The 27,928-nt window shown below is 42.4% G+C and overlaps 1 protein-coding gene across 4 annotated transcripts in view; it reads left to right on the top strand.

Moving 5' to 3' along the window:
* The window catches only part of LYRM7 (LYR motif containing 7), a 42,449-nt gene extending 32,985 nt beyond the window's left edge, over window positions 1–9,464 (top strand). Inside the window, exons 6-7 of one of the 4 annotated variants that reach the window (XM_061625527.1) lie at window positions 8,832–8,876; window positions 9,045–9,464. The gene's annotated coding sequence lies outside the window, so the exon portion shown is untranslated. The remainder of the gene's footprint in view (window positions 1–8,831; window positions 8,877–9,044) is intronic. The other 3 variants (XM_061625564.1, XM_061625575.1, XM_061625555.1) reach the window with 3 other exon arrangements.
* The last annotated feature ends 18,464 nt before the right edge of the window (window positions 9,465–27,928 follow it).

The raw sequence follows: 27,928 nt of genomic DNA on the forward strand, positions 1-27,928 counted from the left end.
GATAACATTTCCCATGGTTGGCCTAGCCACAGAGCAAGCAAGACCTGCAACAGACTGTTGCAATGTAGAGGCACCTGTTCAGGGTTCCAGCCAACCATGCCCTCATCTAGGATATTCCATTATAGTCCCCCTGCCCAGTTTTCTGTTTCCCCCCCAAACAGTCAGCATTTCATGCCCTGAAAGCATGCCCAGCCATTATTGGGCTGATTTATTGTAGGGGGGTCCATTTTTGAGGGGGAGGATCTTTTTAGAAATTGTGCTTGAGCAAACCCCTAAGCTTGCTGATATTTCCCTCTTGTGCATAAGATTGTGCTGTTTTGGCCATATAAGGATCTACACTCAGAGAATGAGTTCACGGTTAGTGTAGAGGCCTAGGAAGGTGCCTGATTTGCCAGAAAACCAAGGGACACCTGCTTCACTTATGGAAATATCTTGGACAAAGAGTTGCTTCCTGCACCTCTAGAAGACATACATAGGGGGAGCCCAGCACCTTGTTAGTTTGGCAATATCCCTTGTATTCTAGGATATGTGATTGAGGGCCTTGTGTCTCCATCCTCCAAAATTAGGGCATAGACAGGAGGAGGAAGTAAAGTGGTGGCAAACATTAAAAATAAGGAAAAAAAGAGAATCAAAATCAACTACTTTCTCTCTGCCTATCTTGGCTTCTTAGACATAGTCATAGGGGATTCACCGGGTGGGTATGGGAAGAGCTTGGAAAAGTTACTTTTTTTGAACTACAACTCCCATCAGCCCCAGCCAGCATGGCCACTGGATTGGGCAGATGGGAGTTGTAGTTCAAAAAAGTAACTTTTCCAAGCTCTGGGTATGGGGAACAGTGTTTAATTGGAGGAGGGATGTACTATTCACCTTGAAGGAGGTGGTGATACTTCCCATCCTTGGACCCAGAAGCATTAAACAATTATCATCCAGTGGCAAATACCCCTTTTTGAACAAGATGCCAGATGGTGGCAGCACAGCTTCAGGCATGTTTGGAAACTGATTATCTGGATCCATTTCAGGCTGGCTTCAAGCCCTGTCATGGCACTGAAACTCTTTGTTACCCTGGTTGATGATATTTCTCAGGAGAGAAATGGAGTGTGACCCTGCTCATCAGCAGCTTTTGATACCATGATCAACAGTATCCTGGAGCAGCTTGGAAAGGTGAGAGTTGGGAGTATTTCAGTGGTTTTGCTCCTACCTCCAGGACCGTTTCCAGATAGTGTGGGGGGAGATGGTGCCATGGGAATTGTTGTGTGGCGTCCTGCAGGATTTCATCTTGTCCCCCATGCTATATGAAGCCACTGGGAGCTGTTGTCAGGAGATGTGAAGTGAGGTGTCACCAATATATGGATAGCACCCATCTTTCTCTGTTCCATCTGAATCAGGAGAGGAATCAGAGGTGCTAGACTGGTGACTGCAAGCAGTGATAGGCTGAATGTGGGCCAGTAAATTGAAACTGTATCCTGAAAAGATGGAGTTACTGTGCGTTCCAAGTTCTTAAGTCCAGGAGGTAGGAAGATGACCTGTTGTGGATGGGGTTGCATTTCCCTGGAAGAAGCAGATCTGTAGCTTGGAGGTAGTCCTGAATCCAGTGTTGTCGCTGGAGGCTCAGGTGGCCTCTGTGGTTAGTAGTGCTTTTCCAGCTATGGCTCCTTTCGAACAGAAATGACTTGGACATGGTACTCTCTGCTCTGGTAACTTCCATACTGGATTATTGCAATGGAACTGCCCTTGAAGACGACTCGAGAACTCCAAAATGCAGCTGCTGGATTATTGGTGGGGTTCCATTTAAAACTCACATAATCCCATTTTTAAAATAGCTGTTTTGGTTTCCAATTTGTTTCCAAGCCCAGACTCTCTTGGATGTTAAGATTGGCACAAAAGCCCCTCTTGGTAGTTTCACGACCCTCAAAAATTTGGGGAGTGGCAGCCTGGGAGAGGGCATTCTCTGTGGCATTCCCCAAGTTGTGGAATTCCCTCCCCACAGAAGTGTGCCTGTAGCTTCATTACACAGTTTTTGTCATATGCAGAAGTCACATCTCTAACCTGAACACCTGATATATATATTTAAGGACCCACCCTAAATTCTTGAATGTAATCTGTTTAATTATTTTTAATTTTTTTAAAATTGTTGTAATTTACCCTGGGACCTCATGGGGAAGGCTGGATAAGGAAATAAATAAATATCAATCCTACTGTTAGGCTGGTCAGCTCATAATAAGATCCAGGAGGGTGCAACATATTAATTTACCTAGGGCAGCCCCAAGCTCCCCATTTCCTTAAGATATTTATTTATTTATTTATTTGTTACATTTATATACCTCCCCATAGCCAAAGCTCTCTGGGTGGTTTACAAAAATTAAAAACATTGAACATTAAAAATTAATATACAATAGATATGACCTTACATATCTTGCCTTTTGTCTGGGTGTGACAAAGTTTTCTATGTGTGCTCAGTGTAGAAACTACAGTCCTTTCCTTGTTTCTTCTAGCAACTGACTTTTCCTAGGGTCTGTCTGAGGTAAAGTTGGTATCCCGCCTAGTTAGCTGATGCTTAGCCTGTTTGAGACTGACGCAAGACCAACTGATACAGAAAAACAACTAAAGGAAATGGAGGAGGTTATAATTGCTTCCTGGACCAAGAGAATGCACCCACTTTTTGTTTCTCGGTGAATCAGTTCTGGCGAATATTTAGCTTGTTTTTTCACAATGGGCTGAAACTGATGAAGCTACATTCCATACTACAAGTGTCTTCAGAAACAATTGTGGCTTCAAAAAGAAGCAGCCCCTTAAATCCTGTGTTTTAATGAATGTGTATACCTAAACCCTTCCTGCCCTTACTCCACACAACTGCGTGTGTCTCTTTCTGTCCACACAGTTTAAAGAAAACTTGGTGGAAGGGCATTATGAGAGACCTGAAATTGCTACTCTTTCCTTGATTACCAGGATAGCCTATGTAGGGAATAATAATATGGCATGACTGGTTTTCTCCCACCGCACTTCCATCTAAGCTGGGGGTGGGGTGGCTCAAGCAGCATGGTCAGTGGTCAGGGACGATGGGGTAAGTCCTGTCCCCCTAACCTTTTGATGTTTTTTGAGGGTGTCAACAAGTATGTAGATAGAGGTGGTCCAGTAGACGTTGTGTCCTTAGACTTTCAAAAAGCATTTGACAAAATATCTTAACAAAGACTACTGAGTAAGCTTAGCAGTCACAGGATAAGAAGAGAGGAGCTTTTTATGAATCAGTAACTGGCTAAGAAACAGAAAGTAGGAATAAATGGACAGTTCTCCCAATGGAAGGGTGTAGAAGTTGAAGTCCCACAAGAATTGTAATGGGGAGTGTTTTTTACCTTGTTCATAAAAGATAAGGGCCCTGTTCACACATATTCAACAAGTGTACAGTCTGTGTACCCGGGTACACAAGTAGTTGGGCTGTACACTCGTACAGTTATTCACATGTAACATTCAACGAGTGTACGGTCTCTGTTATATACAGTAGGGCCCCGCTTTACGGCACTTCGCTAATGTGGCGGTCTCAGTTAGACGCAATTAGACTAAAGCCCCACTCATACAGCGCTTGTTCCACTTTTGTGGTGGTTTTCGGACATCGCATCATTCTATTCAATGAGTTCCGCTTTTCGTCGGTTTTCAATTTCAGTGCGGGTCCCGAACATAACCGGCCGTATGAGTGGGGCCCTACTGTACACATTTGCTGCCAGGGAAAGAAAATGTACTGTACACTCGTACAGTTATTCACATGTAACATTCAACGAGTGTACAGTCTCCATTATATACAGTAGGGCCCTGCTTCTTGGTGCCCTGCTTTTTGGTGTTCCGCTAATACGGCGCCAGCGGAGCGATAAGCTGGAGGGGGGGCTGGAGCTCCCTGCACTCCAGCTGATCGTGCCGGAGGAGGGGAAGATCAGCTGGAGCATGCTACAGCTGATCTTCTCTTCTGATGCGATCAGCGGATTAGGTTCCAGACCCCCGCGCTGCAGCTGATGCACTTTCCGGTGGTTTTCGCTTTCCGGCAGGGGTCTGGAACCTAACCGGCTGTATGAATGGGGCCCTACTGTACACATTTGCTGCCAGGGAAAGAAAATGGCTTCAATGACACTTATTAAATGTCCCATTGAAGCAATTCCCTGCAAGGTGCCTCCAAGTTCAGGGGTGGTGGCTTGTGCTGCATTCCACCAAAGTACCCCCAACCTTGCCATCTCTGTGCCACTCCCATTCTGCCCCCCCATGTATCATTGCTGACCTATGCCATCAAATTATTGGAAGAGTCCTGGCTATATTTCTCTATTTCTGTTTGTGGCGCTATCCTGAAGATTCGGTGTTAGGGTTGCCAGGCTCAGGGCCTGAGAATGATTCTGTATCTTTAAGAGAAGAGAAAATTCAGCCAAGTGCAGGTTTTCTTGCAATATTGTAATGGGAAAAACCACAAGGTGAAATTCTCCCTTCCCCCTGCACAACTTTTAAAGATACAGAAGACCTCTTGGAGACTGGGCCTGGCAACCTATGAGTAAGTCCTATTGATCTCTATAGGACTGTATAGACATGTATAGGATTGTTCCATGAAAGCCTACATCAAAAACCATACATAGGCAATGAAAAATGCAATATTTTAATAGCTATAATTATGATAGTTACAGGCTGCTATTTTCTTTTTAAAAGTTGGTGTTTTGATTTTAAAAACTTAAGAATCTGCAGGAAAAATGAAAAGAGTAAAACTACATTCCCATTTCTGCCAAAACTCTTTCTATTGAATGTACCCCTTGACAGGAAACAGTTTCAGGAAGTATAACAGACCCAGCATGCCTTGCCTTGTTGCCAGTAAAAGGGAATTGCTTCAATGGCGCATTTAATAAGTGTCATTGAAGCCATTTTCTTTCTCTGGCAGCAAATGTGTACAGTAGGGCCCCATTCATACGGCTGGTTAGGTTCCAGACCCCTGCCAGAAAGCGGAAACCGCCGGAAAGCGGATCAGCTGTAGCGCGGGGGTCTGGAACCTAATCCGCTGATCGCACCAGAAGAGAAGATCAGATCTTCTCTTCCTCAGGCGTGATCAGCTGGAGCGGGAGTCTGATCGCGCCAGAAGAGGAGAAGATCAGCTGTAGCACTCTACAGCTGATCTTCCCCTCCTCCGGCACAATCAGCTGGAGTGCGGGAAGCTCCAGCCCCCTCTCCAGCTGATTGCCCCTGCTGGCGCCATATTAGCGGAACGCCAAAAAGCAGGGCGCCAAGAAGCAGGGCCCTACTGTCTATAACGGAGACTGTACACTCGTTGAATGTTACATGTGAATAACTGTACGAGTGTACAGCCCAACTACTTGTGTATCCCAGTACACAGACTGTACACTCGTTGACTGTAACGTGTGAACTGGGCCCAAAAGACGTCTTTTTTCAGGGTACCGGTACCGGTGAATCACCCGTACCTGTGATTTGAAAAATCACCACGTGTAGACTCTTTCTCAAGAGCAGCTGTACCCAGGTACAGGGGGCTTCTACCTGGTTACAGAGTAATGTGTGAATACCCCCCTACAGTTAGGAGTAATCAGTGAGGCAGCCAAGTTTGCTGAAGATACCAAATTGTTCAGACTGGTTAAAACAAAGAGGGATTGAGAGGAGCTCCAAAAGCATCTCTTCAAACTGGGTGAATGGTCAGTAAAATGGCAAATGCAATTAAATGTCAAGTGTAAGTGGTGGGCTCTCCAACACTGGAGGCATTTAAGAGGCAGCTGAACAGCTACCTGTTGGGTATGCTTTAATTTGAATTCCTGCATTGAGCAGGGGGTTAGACTTGATGGCCTGACAGGGCACCTTCCAACTAAGATCCAGTGAGTGGCAGCTATGAAAAGGGTGAATTCTGTGCTAGGGATCATTAGGAAAGGAAGAGAAAATAAAACTGCCAATATCATAACACCATTATATAAATCTATGGTGTGACCACACTTGGAATACTGTGTATAGTTCTGATCACCTCACCTCAAAAAACAGTGCTTATAAACGGTACCAGAGCCAGTGTGGTGTAGTGTTTATGGTGCTGGACTATGACCTGGGAGACCAGGGTTCAAATCCCCACACAGCCATGAAGCTCACTGGGTGACCTTGGCCAGTCACTGCCTCTCAGCCTCAAAGGAAGGCAATGGTAAACCCCCTCTGAATACTGCTTACCATGAAAACCGTATTCATAGGGTCGCCATAAGTCAGGATCAACTTGAAGGCAGTCCATTTCCATTTCAGAGCTTGAAGAGGTTGAGAAAAGGGTGGCCAAAATGATGAAGGTATTGAAGCAACTCTCCTATGAGGAAAGGTTACAACATTTGGGGCTTTTTAGTTTAGAGAAGAGGTGAGTAAGAGGAGACATGGTAGAGGGATACAAGGTTATGCATGATGTGGAGAAAGTGGGCAGATATTTTCTCCCTCTCTTACAATACTAGAACTCAGGGCTATCCAATGAAGCTGAATGTTGGCAAGTTCAGGACAGACAGAAGAAAGTACTTTGGTCAGCACAGATAAAACTATGAAATTTGTTTCCACAAGGTATAGTGACAACCACCAACTTGAATGGCTTTAAAAAAAGGTTTAGACAAATTCATATAGATAAGTCTTATCAATGGCCAGTGTCATTGACATCTTTCTGGTGTCAGGCAGACTTACCTTTTTTCCCAGGCATTTGATAGGTTAAGAAGATGATGTTTGTACTAGTGTGTTGCCAAAGCTTTCTGTGGCTGGGTGGGGGTGGTTGTTGTTTTATTATTATTTTGGGTTTTAACAGTGTGGTAAGTCGCTTGGAGACCTTCAGGCAACAAGTGACTAATAAAGCTAATAATAATAATGCTATGGGCTTCTTCTAGGAGGAAGGGCAGGATATAAATTTAATAAATAAATAAATAATGTTCTACCTCCACTGTCAGAGGTAGTATGCCTCTGCCAGTTGTTGAGAATCATGGGTTACACTCAGGTCCTGCTTTTGGGCTTCCCCTAGGCCTCTGCTTGGCCATTGTTAGAACAGGATATTGGACTAGATGGGCATTTGGCCTGATCCAGCAAGGGTCTTCTTATGAGGTGTTGTTGTTATGTGCCTTCAAGTCGATTACGACTTATGACAACCCTATGAATCAGTGACCTCCAATAGCATCTGTCGTGAATCACCCTGTTCAGATCTTGTAAGTTCAGGTCTGTGGCTTCCTTTATGGAATCAATCCATCTCTTTTTCTACTCCCTTCTGTTTTTCCCAGCATTATTGTCTTTTCATGTCTTCTCATTATGTGTCCAAGGTAACCTCAGTTTCATCATTTTAGCTTCTAATGATAGTTCTGGTTTAATTTGTTCTAACACCCAATTATTCGTCTTTTTTGCAGTCCATGGTATCCGCAAAGTTCTCCTCTGTTTCAAATGAGTTGATTTTTCTCTTATCCACTTATTTCACTGTCCAACTTTCACATCCATACATAGAGATCGGGAATACCATGGTCTGAATGATCCTGACTTTAGTGTTCAGTGATACATCTTTGCATTTGAGGACCTTTTCTAGTTCTCTCATAGCTGCCCTCCCCAGTCCTAGCCTTCTTCTAATTTCTTGACTATTGTCTCCATTTTGGTTAATGCCTGTGCCAAGGTATTCATAATCCTTGACAAGTTCAATGTCCTCATTTTCAACTTTGAAGTGACATACATCTTCTATTGTTGTTATTTTAGTCTTCTTGATGTTCAGCTGTAGTGCTGCAATAGTCCAACAATATCCGTAGGGCCATAGGGTCCCCACCCCGACTGTTGAATACTTACCCACTATAAAAATACTGGAGGGGAAGGGTTGTTCCACAGTCTTAATCCATCTCATCAGCTTAGTCATTCTTCAGCTTTTCCAGTTAACTAGCTATACTGTCATTTTGAAAAATGAAGGAAAATCACAAGTTCAGCAGAAGGATTGACTCCCTTCTGGAGTTTCTGTCTACCCCAGAAAATTTGCCATGAGTGTCTCTGGTGCTAACTTTCTCTACATGTTGAGATGTGGGGAGGAGAAGGAATATTGAGAAATTAATGTGAATAAATCTCATTGTTAACATTTGTCTGTAATAGTGACCTAATAGAAACAAATTAGGGAAGTATTTTCATGCTAGGTCCAGAATATTTTTGTAAATGCATGGTCTTGTCATAAATATCTTACCACTTACCTAATCTTTTCCTTTTGATAATATTCCCTGTCTTGAGAGATCCCCCACCGCAATCAAACTCCCATCAAATATCTGAAACCCTTTGCTTTGCTTTAAATCGCATACACACCCTTCACAGCAGTTCAGTGACAGCCTGCATTTGAAGATGCAGCCCTTTCACATCATGTATAGTTCTGCCCTCAGAAGTTGAGAAACCAACATTGCACAAGTTAAGTGAGAGATCTTGTTTGAATTAAGCAAAAGGTAAAGTAATGTATCTTCAGAATGTATATATAAACAAGATATTATTGCCTGTATCTTGGGCAAACAGTTTCAAGGGCAACACACAATTTATTGCAAAATGAAATCCATCTATGACCATTGAAGCCAAGGGGATTCATTGGTGAACACCAGTTTTTAAGACCAAGCAGCAACATTGGTAGTGGTACCCCTTTGTGTATCTGAACCTTGGACAGTGAAAATGAAGGAGATTGTTATTTTTCCTCTGCCTTAATTTTTAAGTATAAACTATATTTTTGCATTGCATTTCTTAAAACCTATTTTATGCTCAAGTGAGGAGGATAGATATGTGGATGAAATTTAAATTTTGCATGATAAAATATAAAGTGCTCCTTTGCCTACAACATTAGTGACAAATCTTTGTTTTCACAGATTGCTGGGGGACGGAGGTGCTGAATGATTTCAGTTCAAATTGAGGTAAAATCCACCACCATCACCCTGCAACCTCATAAAATTGCTTAACGTTAGGAAAAAGAGCCCCTGGTCCCAGAATTAATTTTATTTGCAGCTATTGGCTGTTCTTTTTCTCATTATTATTGCCTATGTTTGTTTCCATGGCCTTGGTACTATCTTTCTCTTTTACAGGAGACATGACTGCTGCGCTGCAAGATTGAGAAAGAGATAAACTGTAGGGATGTTCCTCTTGTCACACTTTAACAAGAGCTGTCATGGTCATTTTACAAAGCACCACAGACACACAGCAGCATGTTTAATGCTTAGCCATATTGGTGGGGAGGAATTTGCCTACGGAGACAGCATCCTAATATTTTTGCAGTTCACAGAAGGAATTCTAGATATAGCAAATTTTGGCAAATTGCTTGCTAAAAGCTCCTACAATAAGATGCACAGCAAACACATAATACCCCCAGTGAACTGCAAAATGATGCTAACAGTCCTATGTTACAAATTAATATTGGAACATACATTTATTTTATATACTGTATACATACTCACACAAACCCAGAGTGGCTAACATGCGCATAAAAGTGAAATAGTAAATTTACTTAAATTAAAAATGAAAATAAAATAGGATTACAGTTGATTCTTGACCATTCCATGTCTTGTCCTTATCCTGCTCAGCATACATTAAGAGACTTGGGAGGAGCATGCTTGGATTTTTTAATGTATCACTGCACATGCTCACAGAGCCTTATTCAGTGCAGCATATCAGAAATTAAAGTATGCCAAAATCTGTATGTGCTGCTGACATCCTCATAGCTTCCTGAGTGTGAGCAACAGCTACCTTCTCATGCCAAAAACAATTGAGAGAATCAGCATGCAACAAGGCATCTCCAACTCTGTCCTCAAACCCCAGTGCTCATCTGATGTATATGTCTTTGTATACAGCAGGGATAGCCAGTATGGTGCCTCTGCAGCTGGTGGGGGCTGATGGAACTTGGAGTACAAAAACATCTGGAAGGCACCATGTTGGTTATCCCTTGTACTCGGGGTCAAATCAAAGGTCAGAGCTTGGAAAAGTTACTTTTTTGAACTATAACTCCCATCAGCCCAATCTAGTGGCCATGCTGGCTGGGTCTGATGGGAGCTGTAGTTTAAAAAAGTAACTTTTCCAAGCTCTGTCAAAGGTCCATCTAGCTCTGCATCCTGACAGCACCTTGCCAAATTCCTCAGAGAACTCTACCTGTTACTATGGTCCATGTTTCCTATTTCTCCAGCAAAGTTACCTTGAGATTTGAAACCATAATTTTGGTTTGTCCTTTCTTACCTCTAAGATGGGGGTTTCTGGGGTCTTCCAGATCATCTCACATAATCCCTGACCTTCTGCTGTCTGGAGCTGATAGGAGCTGGAGTCCAACAACATCTGTAGGGTCACAAGTTCCCCAGCCCTGCTCTAAGAGGAGCACTGGTAATTCACAATAATACATAGGGGGGGAAACTAAGCAGCCCTCTCCAAGCAGATTATAAAGCGGTCAGTCTGTAAGCACTTTGAAAACAATGCAGTGATTACTAGAACCCAACATGGATTTGTCAAGAACAAATCCTGCCAAACTAATCTTACCTCATTTTTTGATTAGGTAACCTCCTTGGTAGACTGTGGGAATGCTGTGGACATATTTCTCGACTTAAGCAAAGCTTTTGACAGAGTGCCCCATGATATTCTGATTAGCAAGCTAGCTAAATGTGGGCTGGATGGAACAACTATCAGGGAGATGACTTGGATGAGGAGGTACAGGGAATGCTTATCAAATTTGCAAGGGATACAAAATTAGTAGGGATAGCTAATACCTTAGAGGACAGAAACAGAATTCAAAGTGACCTTGATAGGCTGGAGCATTGGGCTGAAAGCAACAGAATGAAATTTAACAGGGATAAGTGCCAAGTTCTACACCTAGGAAAAAGAAACCAAATGCACAGCTCTAAGATACTTGGCTCAGCAATATTACATGCGAGAAGGATCTTGGAATTGTTGTTTGATCACAAGCTGAATATAAGCCAACAGTGCGATGTGGCTGCAAAAAAGGCACATACTATTTTAGGCTGCGTTAACAGAAGTATATTTTCCAAATTGCGTGAAGTATTAGTTCCCCTCTATTTGGCACTGGTTAGGCTTCATCTTGAGTACTGTGTCCAGTTCTGGACACTTCACTTTAAGAAGAATGCAGACAAACTGGAACAGGTTCAGAGGAGGGCAACAAGAATGATCGGGACTGGAAACAAAGCCCTATGAGGAGTGCCTGAAAGAACTGGGCATGTTTAGCTTTGAGAAGAGAAGACTGAGGGGAGATAGGATAGCACTCTTCAAGTACTTGAAAGGTTGCCACACTGAGCCAGGATCTCTTCTCGATCATCGCAGAGTGCACGACACGGAATAATGGCCTCAAGTTGCAGGAAGCCAGATTTCAACTGAACATCAGGAAAACCTCCTAGAGTGATACGACAATTGAACCAATTACCTAAGGAGGTGGTGGGCTGTCCAACACTGGACAGCCACCTGTTGGGTATGCTTTAATTTGGATTCCTGTATTGAGCAGGGGGTTGATGGCCTTATAAACCCCTTCCAACTCTACTATTCTATTATTTTATGTCTATTAAGTGTTATTGCCATTTACAAAAATGTTAGCACCTTTATATTAAAGCCAGCTGGAGAAGACTGGAAGAGTACATCAACAAACTGATGGACAAGTATCCTGAAGCTTACGTTATTGTGGCCAGGGACTTTAATGCCAGAATAGGGCCAAATGATGAAGCTCTGTACTCGCATTTCCACCTTTACCAGCCGTGCACGGAGATGGCTCATCTTCTCCTTGTTAGACAGTCCAAGGACATGGGGTGCAATTTCACTGGGCTCTGCCTTTTGCAGATGGTTAATAGACTTGATATGGTTATATTGAATTGGGGTGTTGTAGGTGACAGATATGGTGAATATACATTTATAACGAGCCTTGGTGCTTCCGCAATCGACTATTTCATTGTCTCCTATAATTCATTAAACTTAGTGTCTAGTTGTAGGGTAGGCAACCGAGGAGAGAGTGATCATCTTCCTTTGTCCCTTTCCCTTAATCTAGGAAATCAGTTGGTTTATGCAGCTTGTGAGCCAATGCTAAACCTGGCTGCTGAACAAAGAGCATCGTGAATTAGATGGAAACCTAAGTTAGCTAAGGCTTTAACCGAGTTCTTATACTCGGAAGGTGCCCTCAGGCAGCGCAACATACTGCTTTCAGCGAAGTCACCTGAAATTGTTTTAGCTCAATACCAGTAACTGATTCGGTCCTTACACAATTGTGGGAGTTATAACAGCCCGGGTAGGCAACCTGTCACCCTCTATGACTCCAAACCTTGGTTTGATCAAGAATGTGTTGCCATGAAGAACACTCTCTTGGAAAAATATAAGGCCTATAGAACCCTTGATCTTTCGACATTGCCCTCAGAGTATCTGGTATTAAAGAGGAGATACAAAAGAAAAAAAGAAACAGGCGCAGAGGGCAGCTTGGCAAAATCTAATAAAATAATAAAAGGGTTGGCAGTCTAATCCTGTTGGTATGGGTTATCATATACTGGTTAGCTCCTGGGAATCCTACTTCCGAGGCATTTATGTCAAGAGGCAAAGTAGTGTGTGTATGGTGCATGAGGAGATTAATACTCTCCCGGAATGGCCCCCGGTTTCAATCTCTGAAATCATTACTCTTATCAATAAACTTAAATTGGGAAAAGCTCCCGGGGGTGATAATATCCCGCCCAAACTTCTTAAGGACAACATAGATTGGTGGGCACCGATTTTGGCGGCCCTGTTCACCTGCATTGACCAATCAGCACATATAACCGAGGACTGGAGGCTTGCCATTATCATACCTATTTTTAAAAAAAGGGAAAAGATCTGACCCTGCAAACTACAGGCCTATCAGCCTGCTGAGTATTATCAGCAAGCTCTACGGCAGCCATCTTATTGAGAAATTATCTAGCTGGATGGAGGAAGAAAACATCTTAGCCAATGAACAAGCAGGGTTTAGAGCAGGGCGCTCGACCATAGATCAGGGCCTTGTACTTCAACACCTGGTTGAAAAATATACATCTTCCTCAAGGGGGACGCTATATGTGGCCTTTATTGCCTTTACGTCGGCATTCGATTTGATCCCAAGGGATAGACTCTGGGGAAAATTTGAGGACACTAATATTGATAGGATACTGTTATCTCTAATCCAGAGTCTCTGTGAGAACACTTGCTTAAGGGTTAGATGTAATTGCGCTGGCCATTTGACTGCTCATATTCCAACTTTTAATGGAGTTAAATGGGTGTATTCTTGTTCCAACCCTTTTTAACTTTTACATCAACTCTATAGTCAAATGCTTAGCAGAAGTAAACTCCCACCCCAACTTGGCGAATAGATGCTTGTCCATCCTTCTTTACACGGACGATGCTGTACTTTTGTCTCTAACAAGTGTTGGTCTCCGTTGCCTTTTAAGAGCGCTAGCTTCTTATTGTAAAGAGGAATTGTTGGAAATTAATTATGACAAATCCAATATTCTAGTCTTTACTCAGAAAAGGATCAATCACCGCTGGCAAATAAATGATCGCCCAATTCAACAGGTCACAGCTTATAGGTACTGGGGAATAATCTTTCACTCCTCCGGCACGTGGAAAGCACAAATTAGTAATGCCATCGTGAATGCCCAGAGGAGCATTAAGGGACTACTTTCTTTTTTCTGTACCAAAGGAGGTTAATATATCCCCTCGGCCACGCAGGTTTTTATTGCCAAGGTGATAGCCCAATGCTATACGGATCACAGCTTTGTGCTTACGGTATTTTTGCCCCTTTGGAAGCTATACAAACCAAATTCCTTAGAAGTATACTTGGTGTTCCTAGCTGTGTCCCCAACGTAGTCCTACGTCTAGAGGTTGGGTTACCCCTTATAGAGTCTCGTCCCTGGATGTATAGGATTAACTTCTGGTTGAAGATGTTATTTGTCCCCCTAGGACTGGCACCTTTGACGCTAACAGATCCCTTCCAGTCTAAATGGAAACGAGCCCTGAGCAATAAAATCCATGCTCTCGGCTTTTCGATGGCAGCTGTCATAGACCTAGGGTATTCCAAGGCTAAAGCAGCTATCCTCCAACGAATCAGGCACATCGAACTGCAAAACAACTTAAGTTGGGCCGCAACATATCCCAATTTTGGGTTGAATGGGAGAGTTCCCCCCCCGCGCGAATTATTTAGTAAATTCAAATATTGTTAAATATAGAAAAGCATTTACGCTGGCCAGATTTAATGTGTTACCCTGTGCACTGCTGGATGGCAGATTCAAGAGAGTCCCCTACTGTGAGCTGGTTTGCCCTTGTGAGGAAGGGGAGGTGGAGACAGTAGGTCATGTCTTACTGTATTGCCCTTTTTACCGTGATCTTCGTCATATTTTTATTACCCCAATCCTACAAGGGCTGCCCTGGGGTTCTGATGCCAGTTATGTGCACCTTCTGCTGGCGGATCAGAACCCACTGGTCACCACTAAGGTAGCTAGTTTCTGTGCAGCCACTATTGTCTGCAGGAGGAAGTTATTATGTAGTGCATGACTATTTTAATTGTTATTTTATGATTTTATTATGATGAGTATTTATTGTCCAGTGATGCAGTGTAAAAGTGTTGCTGCCTTTGTTTTTTGTACAGTATGTATTATTGGGAGTATCTAACTTATTACTGCTGGTCTATGACCGAATTGAATAAATTCATTTATTCATTCATTCATTCATTCACCTTTATATGGGCATCACTGCCTCTTTTTTAAAAATGCTCACTAAAGTTGTGCCCACATATTTTTCTCGCATCAAGGAAGCCTTGCTGTATTGATTGTCTCATTTTACAAAGAGGACAGCTCCGAATACAGTTTTTATGTGCCCATGAAAGGCTGTTCACATAGTGCACACTGCATATTTCATGTAAAGTTGTAATGTTTGAAGAGTATGTTTTTACAGACTTGGTTGTTATGAGATTGAGGGCTTTGTTGCAGGGCAGAGTTGATTCCTGCAAGCCAGTGTGAAGGCGGTCCTACCAGGCAGGCTGAGCACAGGAATCTCAGGTCTTTGTCCTTACTTCAGCAGGGGGTAGCAATCTGAGGCTAGCATATAAATGGCCAAAAAAGAGGATACTAGTTTGAATAAAATTTGCTTATTCTGGTGAATATGTATTTATGCAACTTCAGAAATAATTAATATAATTTAAAGAACAATACAATACAACTTCAAGACTTCCATACAATGTCCCCGCTTTTCCTTAGGGTTGTTTACAAGAAGGAATGCGGAGAGGGAACAAGAGAGCCCCAATGAAATAGTCCATTATTAGGACGGGCCTTGGAGTTTCACCACTTTGATCCCTAAAAGCTGTCTTCCTTTCTCCATAGGGGTATTTTCCATACCCATGTTTCATACATACATCCAGGGCTAGAACCAACCACCCATGGATCTATGTGTTGATCAAAACATTCAGTGAGAGCTCAAGGGTTCTTAGACTTCAGAGTGACCCAACCAATTCAGGCCAGTCACTGGCTCCTTCTAACCTGCAAGGACTATGAAAGCTCGCAGGTCATGCTGGAACTGTGTGGACAAAACCACTGTGTCTATCTTCTAATTCCGAGCTTATGACACTCTAGCCCCAATGCCTTACTGTAACTAAGCCAAAGTTTGAAATAATTACAGATTTTCCCCTGCTTACATTCTCCCCCACCCTTCCTGTGATGTTTCTTTGTGTGTCTGATTTTAGATAGTAAGCCCATTGGGGTAGAGGTAGACCAGTTATACCTGTTTTTCCTAAAGCCCATGTACATAGTTGGCACAAAATGAATAAATAAAAATACCTTGTCCTTGGCCCTCCTAGAGCCTAGCATCAACAAGGGACTGGTGGGGTGTTACTGGCAGTTTCTGTGCTGAAACTAGGTCTAAAACCAGACTGAAATAGATTACTGTAGATAATTGAGCTTATCCAGCTGTACCTGGAGTTCCACAGCAAACACTCGCTCAAGTATCTTGCCCAGAATGGGAATATTTGTGACCAGCCAATAGATATTGTCATCTCAGGGGTCCAGAGAAGGTTTCTTTGAAAGTGACATCACAACTACCTCCTTCAAGAACTACTCCCTCTTGCAAAGAGGTATTCATCACATTCTGAAGCCAGCCAGCCAGCTGTTCTAAGCCAAGAGGGACACAGGCTGCTCATACAGGTAGCAGACTGCCTTCCAACAAGCACCTTGTCCACACCCTCTGTCTGTCTTGATCTCTCTAACCACATCATCTGCTCTTCGTCTGTAAGCAAAAGATCCATCCTCTGGCTTTACAGTAGGCTACAGGAGCTCAGTCTTCTAAAGTTACAGGTTACAACCAACATCTAAGGCCAGCCTGAATTATTTGATCAATGGGATAACGAAACATGGCTTTCCCAAAGGATCACAGTGATCTCCAGCTAGAGGTTATGCTGAAACCCAACATTCAGGATGGATTTTCATGTTACAGAAACAAAAGATTTCCTTAGAGGACTGCTACAATTAATCTTCGCTCTTCGCCATAATGATATAGTAAAGTATATGCTTCAGCACTAAGATAGAAATGTTGGAAAGCTTTAGGCATGTGTACGATTAGCTGATTGCCTTTGGCTCCTCCAAGCCAACTTTGCTCAGTCAGCAACTGGCACAAATGATTAGCCACTGTGTTTCTGGATATGGGTTTATTTTCCTCAAGGCAGCCCTGAACGCATTCATATTATTAAAGCTTATGATTAACATTAAAAATAGCTTTGTTAGCCTTTTATTAAACTATTTCAGAGTACATGTGGTGGAGAATGTATTTTTTACATAATAAAAATTTCTGACAAATGACGAGACATGAAGGGACCTTATTCTATTTTAACTCTACTAGTCTAACTTGCTCACCTTCAACAGAGGGTTTGATATGGATGTATTTATTTATTTGTTGCTTCTTGTTGTATCCCTCTGGAAACTTCAGTCCTAGGACCAAACCCAGACATTATAAGGGAAACACACTACCCCTATTTTCTCCTCATATGGAGTTGGGAGGCATTTGTAGGGGAGAATCAGTGGGGCAGGGTATGTAGTCCTCTCCCCACTCTAATTATTTCCTACAAATGCCCTCCCCCTGCCATTTAAAAAAAACCCTTCCCCCAGGTGGGGTTTGAAAACGCAGATGAGGTAACTAGAAAGAAATAATACTTGGAGCAGAGGGATTGTTTGCAGGAGAATGTCAGCCAGCACAAGAGGGTGAAATATTTATCTTCCTACCCAGTGATTCTCCCTTATTGTAAGTAGGGATGTTGGAGAATATTGATGAAAACAGAAAAGGAAGCAGAAAATGCTTCAGTCTGCATGTTCATCTGTGATCAGGAATGAAAATTGCTCAAGCAAATATGATTGGTATTCATTCACACCATTGTTGCTGTTTTTAAGTCCACAAACGATATGTAATTAATGACTTCGTAAACAATTTTTTACATTTCCTTTACATTAAAATGGATGTTACATAAATAGTTATGTAACTTGTGTAAATTACATAACTTACGTTAAATAGTAGACAGTGGGATGAATAACATAGTATTTGATGGAAATTGAACTGCAGCACACAGCACTGATTGTGACAAACACAGGTCAGAACAGAAATTGCTGCCTTCCTACATCCCTACCTACATCCCTAGGCTGCTACCACCATCACCCACATTCCTTATTATTTCAGCTTGGGACCATGCTTGTCAAGATAACATCCAGTAGCGCCCTCCTTCACCATCACACTACTTCACCACCACAATGTATTCTTTAAGTAATGGTCTCTTTCACAGTTCTATACCAATAAGCATATTGTTTATGATTGTGGCACCCCCTCCAACCTTTTGCTGGTGCTCAAAGCTCTTCCCCAATTCTGCCTACTTTAGTCATTTCTCTTCCATTTACAAAGCCATCAGTCCTGCCCAGCCAAGCTCCTTCCACCTGCCTCTCTGTTCACTCTGCCTCTTTCATCTGCTATTCTCAATATTGTCTTCTGTAGCCCATGAGTCCTTGGGCTGTACTGTATGTGCAAGAATCTGTCCTCAAGCCAATTACAAGCTGTGCCACCCTAGTCAGAGGCAGCATGCTTCTGAAAACCAGTTGCCGGAAGCCTCAGGAGGGGAGAGTGTTCTTGCACTCGGGTCCTGCTTGCGGGCTTCCCCCAGGCACCTGGTTGGCCACTGTGAGAACAGGATGCTGGACTAGATGGGCCACTGGCCTGATCCAGCAGGCTCTTCTTATGTTCTTATGTTCTTACAACCCTGTCATCGTAGATCAGCAGCCTGCAGCACATCATGCACAAGTGGACCATCTGCTCATCATGTCTGCTGTCTTGTAATGTCTTGCACTATTTTCATGTAGTGTCGCTTGAGCAGTATAAGGCCTCTAGCCATATATATTAGTCTTCTCCCTCCACCTGGGCAGTGCCATGCTGCTGCTGTGCAGCAACACACTTGCAGATAACCAGTGACTGAGAAGAAACTGGGAGAGAAGAAACCCCAGTGGCTTAGCTATGGCCTATATAGCGGAGATGGAGAACCTTTGGCTCTCCATATGTTGTTGGACTCCAGCTCCAATCAGCCCCAGCCAGTATGGCCAATGGTCAGGGATGGTGGTACTTGTAGTCCAGCAACATATGGATGTCCATGGGCTCCTCACCCCTGTTATATACCTTGAGGCACCCACTCCTGACCTATGGTCCATCCCTGCTGCCTGTCTCCTTCAAACCTCTTTAGGACAGATATGATAGTTGAGGGTGTAGCGTGTTTTTTCTATTAGACATTTGGCGAAATCACCAATAAAAATGAGCGGATGGGTTTAAAGTCTACAGTAAAAAGATTTGCTGGGCACTGATGGAAACTCATGGTGGTTAGTGTCAGGTTGATGGTACAAGAAATAGGCTTTCTTACTGGCTGTGTCTATCCAGTATAAATAGATGTCTTGGTATAATAACCCTGGCAATTATTTGCACAATCTGCTACTAAAATTGCACTAAAAAGGAGGTGCAATCCACACTGCATCCCATGACATGATGTCATCTATTGTTCCTATTTAGTGCTCTGAGTCCTCAATTCCTTAAAGTACAACATAATTTCCTCCAATTGTTCTGGGCAAAAGTCCTAGGCTTTCATGTATTAACCTGGGCCTCCCTCCTTCACTGCCTTTAGTTTATTTCACATGTTGTATTTGTGCTATTGCAATAGTGACAGATTCACCAAGACACCTTAATTTCTTCAGCTATTTTTTGTTTTAAGCCAGGGTGGGGAACTTCCAGTCCTCCGGGTGTTGCTGTACTCCATCAGGCTCAGTTAATATTTCCAATGGTCATGAAGGATGGGAGTTGTAGTCCAGTCACAGGTTTCCCAGCCCTGCTTTAACCAGAAGCCATACTAGTTGTCACCTCCTTCTGACTATTATGTATTTTTATTTATTACATTTATACCCCACCTTTCTTTTCATAATAGAAAGCCAAGGCAGCTTACATATGGTTCCCAGGCAGTCTCCCATCCAGGCACTGACCAGACCTGACCCTGCTTAGCTTCAGCAGGGTGCTGGCCTCATGTGCCTTCAGACCATTGCCTGGGACCATCTGTTTCACAATCTCATCTCAGCCCCATTTCATTTGGGAAGCACTTTTTTTTTGGCATATTGAATTTCATTTGTTGGGCCAGACCTCTAATTGTAGAAATTCAGTTCTCGATGAAGGACAATATATGAGTGGAAAACACAAAAAGAACTACTGGGACAGCAAGAGACAAAATGGCTGGACACAACCTAAGGGCACAACTAGATGTGACATGGAAGACCCATAATCAGAATTTCCTGTCACAAATAGGCCTGAATCAGGTTCGGATTCTGGTGCTTGTGAAGGAAGCTCAACTCTTGGCCCCACCCATTTCTGATTTATATCATCCCCCCCCCCAGCTACTCTTTGTCCCATGGAAGGAAACATATGTGTTCATGTCAAGTATGCTTAAATACTTTTTAAATTGAAACGGGTTAACATGTTCTTTGGCAAATTCAGTATTTTAAATCTTTGTTGCAATTATACTCATCCAGGAAAATAGCGTGTAAACAAACTTTCTGCTGGTCCTATTGCATTCATATGTTTCTGTTGCAATGGAGAAAAATGTGCCTCAATTGTTGATTAGATGCACATGATAGCCTCAAGCAACCCATGTTTATTCCAAGTGGGTGCTTAATTTCCTTACCAAACCTTGTCTTCCAGACTGCTGTACTAAGTGAAGTGTGAAAGCCCCAGGGCCATTGAGCAAAAATGATGAAACAATTGACTTGTTACTATTATTGTTGATTTGGGGAAATTCAGAGAAGCAAACTCTTCTGGATCTTCACATACGCAAGTGAAACTCAATATTGGAATAACCAGTGTGGTATCCTCGAGATGTTGATAAATCAGCTCCCATCAGCCCTCCAGAATATCCAATTGTGAGGGATGATGGGAGTTGTAAACAACATCTGGAGGGCTACAGGCTCCCCATCCCAGATGTAGATGCTTAAACTAATCACATGTCTAAATTATTTTTCTAAAATCAAGCAAATCTTTTCTCAAGTGTGGCACAGGCTTCACATTCAATAGAATATGGATTATTTTTACATTAGTACATGATTAGGTTCGGCCCATGAGTTGGGCTGCTAGTACAAAAGACCAAAAGGTGTTAAGGAAATTGCCATAACTCAGTGGTAGATCATCTGCTGTACTTACGGAAGGTCCCAGGTTCAATTCCCAGCATCTCCAGGAAGGGCTGTGAAGGAACCCTGTCTGAAGTGCTAGAGAGCTACTGCCAGTCAGTATAGACAGTACTAAGTTAGTATGACCAATGGCCTGACCCAGTATAAGGTTTCCTATGTTCCTATGACTTAGACAAAGAGTCAGTGTCATTGTATATAAGAAGAAAGCCAGAAACCAAACTGGAGTGAGAAGCGAAGCATTGCAATTGGAGGCAACCTGGGGTCAAAACACTGAGTTTGAGGAACTGCCTCTCAGAAAGGCAGGCAAAAGAGCTGAGATGGAGGAAGATGGCATTAGGTATCATGGCCAATGCATGTTCTCAAATCTACATTTGCTGCATTAACATGAATTGTGGGGGGAGGGAATATTTTCCCCACAACTGAGCTCATTGCTGGTTTTGAAACCTGGCTGCTGGTAGTAGGAAGATATTAAAAATGGCTAGGGGGCATTTGCACTAGAGAATTGGTCAGCAGAGGAAAGTTTATGCCCTGCCCACCTGCAAATTTTGCTCTGTAAGTGCCGCCTCATCCTGCAACTGCTCAATAAGAAAAACATGGAATGCCCCACTTGATATTTTCTTCATAATAAAGTTCATTGTTCAAGCCCAAGGGTCAGTTCACATGACTATTTTAGCATACACCATTTATACAAAAAGCCTTGCTTGTCCTTGCTTCCAGCTGTGTTAGGCTGCCAAGATGTATCTGTTGGGAAACCTGCCTTCCACAACCTGGTACCCTTCAGTTGTCTTGGGCTACTACTCCCCTCAACTGGCCCAGATCTAGATGGGAAAGAGTGTGTGATACACTGGGGGTATACCTGCAAATTTCACCTTTATTTAAGTGGCCAGGATGAATTGCATGTATCCTTGATAATGCAACAGATGAAGGATGAAAGCAAATAGCCCAACTGTTCCAACACCAGAGGTGGATGTTGAATCTGAAATGGAGCTCCCAAAGGTGCATGAAATATGGGCCAGTTAGGAGGAGGAATCACTAATAAAACACCCAATATGGACTCCCCATCTGTCCATCCAACCCTCCATTCTAACCAAGCATTATATTAAAAGAATAATCCCCCTTTCACTTCATACTTATTACCTTTGATATCTCTGACATTTTTAGATATTTTATGCTGTGTGAGTATGATTGTACCTTAGAAAGAAGTACTGTATAACTTTTATAGTTGTTAAAAAAGAAAACCATCTATCAGCAGATGTCTCCCTAGTACACCTGGCCAGCAGCAGCATGTAGACAGTAACAACAAAATAGGAAGGATATAGTAGAGAGTGCCACTGAAACAGAGGGCTTATCCACATAGGAGCATTTCTTCATAGGAAATAGACAGCTTTTACCATTGTAATAGATTTACAAGGTCCACACTTCATGCTCAGTGGTAGCTTCAAATCCATTGTTTTCAATTCACACAAGTAGGCAATCCTTCCAAGAAGGATTTGTGTTGCTGTTTCCTTGTGGCCTCGTCCTCTAATTTTACATTTTTACTTCCTCCAGTTGCTCAGTTACTGGGCATGTGCAAATATTTTTGACCTGAGCAATATTTCCACTCCCTCCTGCCCTGCCCACTTCCTAAAGTTTGGTGATTGAAAAGACATGTGATCATCTGCCCCCCTTTCTCTGATGCCCCCTGCTTTTTCTGAATTAATTTTTCCCCTCTGGAAAAACAAATCAACAAAATATCATTTTAAATATATATATATTAATACCAATATTTTTCAAAATATCAATATCAATATTCATATTTTCTGGAAGTATCAATATTGATATCTTTTCTTTTTGGAGGCAACTTCTTTTTAAAAATCCACTTTAGATTTTTACGAAACAAAAGGAGTGAAGGAAGTTTGCTTGGAGAGAAAGGAAGGAAAGAAGGCAGGGCTGCAGCAAACTGTGAACGGGGGAGGACAGAGCAGTCAGAAGTTGCTGGATAAACCACCAGAAACAAAATGGAATTCATGAGAGTTAGTGAGCAGAGAAAGGAGAATAGCTGAAAGTGACGGTTCACCTACCCACTAAAAAGCATCAAAGCAAACCATCTGCAAAGACGTGTGGAGTGGAGTAGAGCCTTATTGTTCTAAACTTTTTGTATTATCAGCAGATTGGGTTAGTATGGATTTACAGGGTGGAAACTGCACGATAGCTTTTGTTTGCCAGTAACATCATGTGAATCATGTGAATTAAAAGGGGATGCAAGTAGCACCAAACACACACTAAACCGCTGTGTAGATGAGCCCACAGTTACCTCTTCCTCATCAGTCTCCTTGTCAGGACAAGGTCACGTAGGATTCTACCATATTTTTCCTTGAGCAAAGAAAGCATTAAATGAAAGCTGGCTTTTGGAATGCACAGCCTTAAACTGCTAGCAGCTTGTGGCCTTATAAAGACAGTGATCTCTCCTAACACCTTCTTAGTTATTTCTCTCTTGATAGCAAACTTGGCTGTAAATCAAGTATACACCACGATTTGCAGCTTGCTTGGTGGTACAATAAAGAGAGTATAGTAAAAACTAAAGAGAATTTTTAAAACTAAAATTGTAGCCATGCTTACATAATCTGGAAGGTGTGGGAATTACTGCCATTTATATCATATTGCATATGTAGTTAATTAAATACTTTCCCCTCCTTTTTCCCTCCAAATGGTGTTTGCATTTTGACCAATTTGTAGGGCAGTCCAATATCTCAGAGAGTAGTTCAGGTCTCCTGCTCCCCTGGTGCATTCACTATAGCTGCCCAATTTCCCTGCTTTTTAAAGTTTGATAGAAATAGCTGTGGGCTATAGGTACGGTCTTAAACCGCAAGGTTTTTTGCCTATTAGTGAATTTCCCTGCTTTTTAATCCGGGAGGTAAGAAATGGGATCCTGTGCAAGTTTGCTGAGAATGGATGGATCATTTGCATGCTTATTGAGTTCAATGGGATTTACTCCCCTGCCATCATGCTTAGGATAGGTGAAACTGACCACAGAGGATGGGGAGGGGAGGAGGAGGAGGGAGGGGAGGAAATGCAGAGGGGAGGACTGGGATGGGAGCAGGCTGGATGGGGAGGGGTGGAGGACAGGTTTGATCATTTGCATGTTTATTGAATTCAGTGCGATTTACTCCCATGCAATCATGCTTAGGATAGGTAAAACTGACCGGGGGGGGCAGGGAGGGAGGGCTGGAGTGGGCAGGGGAGGAGGAAGAAGGAAGCAGGGAGGGGAGGACGAAGGGAGAGGATAGGGGAAGGAGGGGAAAAACAGGTCTGATCATTTGCATGCTTATTGAGTTCAATGGGATTTCCTCCTATGCAATCTTTGTTAGGATAGGAAAAGCGGACCATGGGGGAGGAGGAGTGGGAGTGGGAAGAGGGAGTAGCATATTGGAGGGGGGCAAAGGAAGGGGGAGGGGAGGGCAGGTTTGATTATTTGTGTGCTTATAGAGTTCAATGGTATTTACTTCCGTGCTATCATGCTTAAGATAGGTAAAACTGATCATGGGGAGGAGGAAGGGGAAGGAGGGGATTGGAAGGGGAGGGGGAGGGGTGGGGGCCAAAGGAAGGGGGAGCGAAGGGGCAAGAGTAGGGTTGCCATATTCCAGTTCCACAAATCCGGGCAGGTTAATTTGCATATTATGTAAAGTATTTGCATATTATGTAAATTATTTGCATATTATGCAAATATTTGCATATTAATACTTGGATTGTCCAGTTGTTTTGTTTTTGTGCCTAGGAATTACCACCAAAAACTGGGGAAAGATGTGAGAAATCTTTTTTTTAAAAGCAACATTTTTAGCCTTAAATGCCTAGACTCTAGTTTCCAACACTATGGAGTATTTATTGATTGATTAAGAGAATTTATATCCTGCCCTTTTGCTGTTAAAAACAGAGCTCAGCACACCTTACAAATATAATAAAAACAATAAAAATACACAATCAATATAAAAACATAATAAAAACACAAAATAGCAACAAACATAAAGTAAGTCAGGGCAACAGTACGGTTAACCATATACGATATATTTCAAAGATGTGGTGGGTGGAGAAAAACAAGAAGCCAAAATGTTAGGAAAAGGAGTCTTTCATACCACATGCTCAGTTGTACATACTGTTGCAGCAAGCTTTACAAGTTCCTCCAGTATTCCACTGGTGCAGGCACTCAGACATTCAAAGTATCTGTATGTTTCTTAGGTTTTATAAAAGCAGACTTTTGCTTAACTCAAAATTTCTTCTCCCTTTGATCAACCACATCTACACAGGTTCCACCTCCATACTCAAAATGAAACTGGGCCTGGAAGTGTGCAACAACCCCACACATACCTTGCTAATTAGATTACCAATGCCAGGATGTCTGTCTTATGGACTACTCTCCTGCTCCCCCCCCCCCGGGCATCATGAAAGACCCAGTCCTGGGCTCAGAAAGAAAATAAATATCTGGTCCTCTTCAAAGTATTGATAAGTCTCTTGTTTTAATTGAAATAATAATTATAAATTCTTGTTCTTATCACTAATGGGAGTTAATTATCTTGCATATGCTGCTGTTGCTTCTATGGCTGTAACGGAGTGAGGTTAAAGATAAGTGAAATGCAAATAGGAAAAAAACAACACAAAAGGCAGTAACACTTTCCTAAGTGTAATACCATACCAACCACAACAAGATTCCTATGAGTAAGGCAGAAAACTAAGCATCTCACAACCAAAAATATGATAAATGAAGAAATATTTATATAAAAGCATGACTATCAAATATATTTATTATTTACACAAACTGTAACGATATTTATAGTGCAATCCTAGGTTTATTTATTCAGAAGCAAGTCCCAGCGTATTCAGTGGGGCTTACTCAAACAGGGACAGAAATGCAACTTCAAGTGATAAGCAACTTCATTCACACAACCCAAAACTCCGAATCATGCCACTTTACGCTGTTTTGCAACTGTTTATACTTGTTTTTATGGTTATTGGATTTTAAATGGCTTTATTTCTTGTTGTGAGCTGCCCTGGTTTCCAACCCTACCTCACAGGGGTGTCAGAAAGATTCCATACACGCACATGCAGACACTGCAGATGTACAAATACATACAGCCCATATAATAGTTTATTGTCAAACCAGTTGGTCATTGCAGAAAAATCAGTATTAGTTTTTAAAAAATCAGTATTACTTTCCTACAGAATAAAAACTGTAATACCTAAGTAAGCCCTGCCTACTTGCTTTAAAATAGGACTGGAGGGCACAAACACAATTCTTTTTTACATTCACTCCAAAGTCCCATTGATTTTCAGCACATTCATAACCATGTCTACTCAAAAGTAAGTCCTATTGAATTCAATGGGATTTACTCTGGGCATATGGGATTAGCATTGCTTTTACAAAAAGCAAGCATTGGGAAAGTTTTCAAAACACTGCCCAAGATCTGACTCTTGCATACAAGAGGAAAAAAAACTGAAATGTATATACTTACCCAATTTATGAGATTTTCAGATAAACAGGGGGTGAAACCACCATTTTGTTTTCTAGACACTGCCTAAGGTCAATGAAACTGAAACACAATCCCTGATTGGCTGCAATCCTGAACGGGCGGGGTTAAAGCTACGAAGTGCTATACAGTACTGTTTAAAGAAAGATTTAACAGTCGGGGGGGGGCGGCTGACGTTTTTATGTATATCTCGAGAACCGGACCACCTAGAAACTTAATTTTTTAAAAAAATTAAAGCTGAGAATCCGGGCCACCTAAAGGGCTAGTCAGGCGCCGGGTGGCATGCATAGAATCCGGGTAAAACCCGGCTAACCGGGCAATATGGCAACCCTAGGCAAGAGGGAGGGGATGGGAGGGAGGAGAAGTGAGGGAGGGTTTGATCATTTGCATACTTTTTGAGTTCAGTGGGATTTATTTCTATGCAATCATGTTTGAAAATGGAAATGGACTGCCTTCAAGTCGATCCCCACCTATGGCGACCCTTTGAATAGGGTTTTCATGGTAAACGGTATTCAGAGGTGGTTTCACCATTGCCTTCCTCTGAGGCTGAGAGGCAGTGACTGGCCCAAGGTCACCCAGTCAGCTTCATGGCTGTGTGGGGATTCCAACCCTGATCTCCCAGGTCATAGTCCAGCACTGACCCAGGGAAGGGGCAGGGAGGGGAGGGGAGGGGGAGGAGATTGGGTGGGTGGACACTGGGCAGAGGGGAAAACCCTTTCCTTTCCAAAAGGAAAACATTGTGAGCAGTATCATTCTTTTTCAGGCTTTCCTCCACCTTTTTATTCTACAGCAGGCACATGTAGCCTCCCACCCAAATTTAAACCAAAGCTTTCCCACATCCACACAAGGCCTTTATTTCACTTTGGACAGTCATGGCTTCTCTCAAAGAATCCTGGGAAGTGTAGTTAGTGAAGGGAGCTGAGAGTTGCTAGGAGACGCCCTGTTCCCCTCACAGACCTTCAATAAGAGTGGCTGACTGTTAAACCAATCTGGCCACTGAAGCTCTATCAATGGAATAGCAGTCTCCTCTCTGCACCCTTCACAAACTACAATTCCCAGGATTCTCTGAGGGAAGCCATGACTGTCTCATGTGAAATCAAAGTCTGGTGTGGGTGTGGCTCCCTGATTAGCCAAGCCCAGCAGCTGTGAGGCTTTTAGAACACTGACAGTTGGTTCTTACTGAGCATGTCCGGCATTATCATAGGCTTCCAGCCAAAATTTCTTAAATTAATTAAAAATCAGCTAGGCATTTTTTTAAAACTTTTAAACTGCAGAAGATGAAGGTCAGAGTATGGGGCAAGGTCAGTATTAGGATTACAGGTACTCTGTGAATATGGCTGATTTTTAATGAATTTCAACAGATTATGAGAACTCTCAGAGAAAAAAGTCCAAAAGGGCTCTGGGGGGGGTTTCTCTCTGTTTAGACTTGAACTCTCTATTCTCTCTGACTGTTTTGTGTATTGCCATGAAAATTGGGAGGGTTGTTAAGCAAGCGTTTCTGAGTTCAGAATTATACGTTTTATAAGGTTTTCTTTTGAAATGAGCTTATGGGAAGCATCAGAATGGCATGGGGGTATTTTCAATTTAACACTGCGGAATGTGAAAAACCCATGCTGGCTATAGTATACAGCCACTCTCGTGGCTGTATAATATATCTATATTATAGAACTAGAAAGCGTTGGTGTTCTGAATTTGCTTGTCTTCCTCTTTGCTCCTCATACCATTTTCCTTTTGAACTATATCTTAATAGGTTGTAAGACTGAGGAA

Source organism: Rhineura floridana, chromosome 1, assembly GCF_030035675.1.
Source record: "Rhineura floridana isolate rRhiFlo1 chromosome 1, rRhiFlo1.hap2, whole genome shotgun sequence".
Lineage (NCBI taxonomy): Eukaryota > Metazoa > Chordata > Lepidosauria > Squamata > Rhineuridae > Rhineura > Rhineura floridana.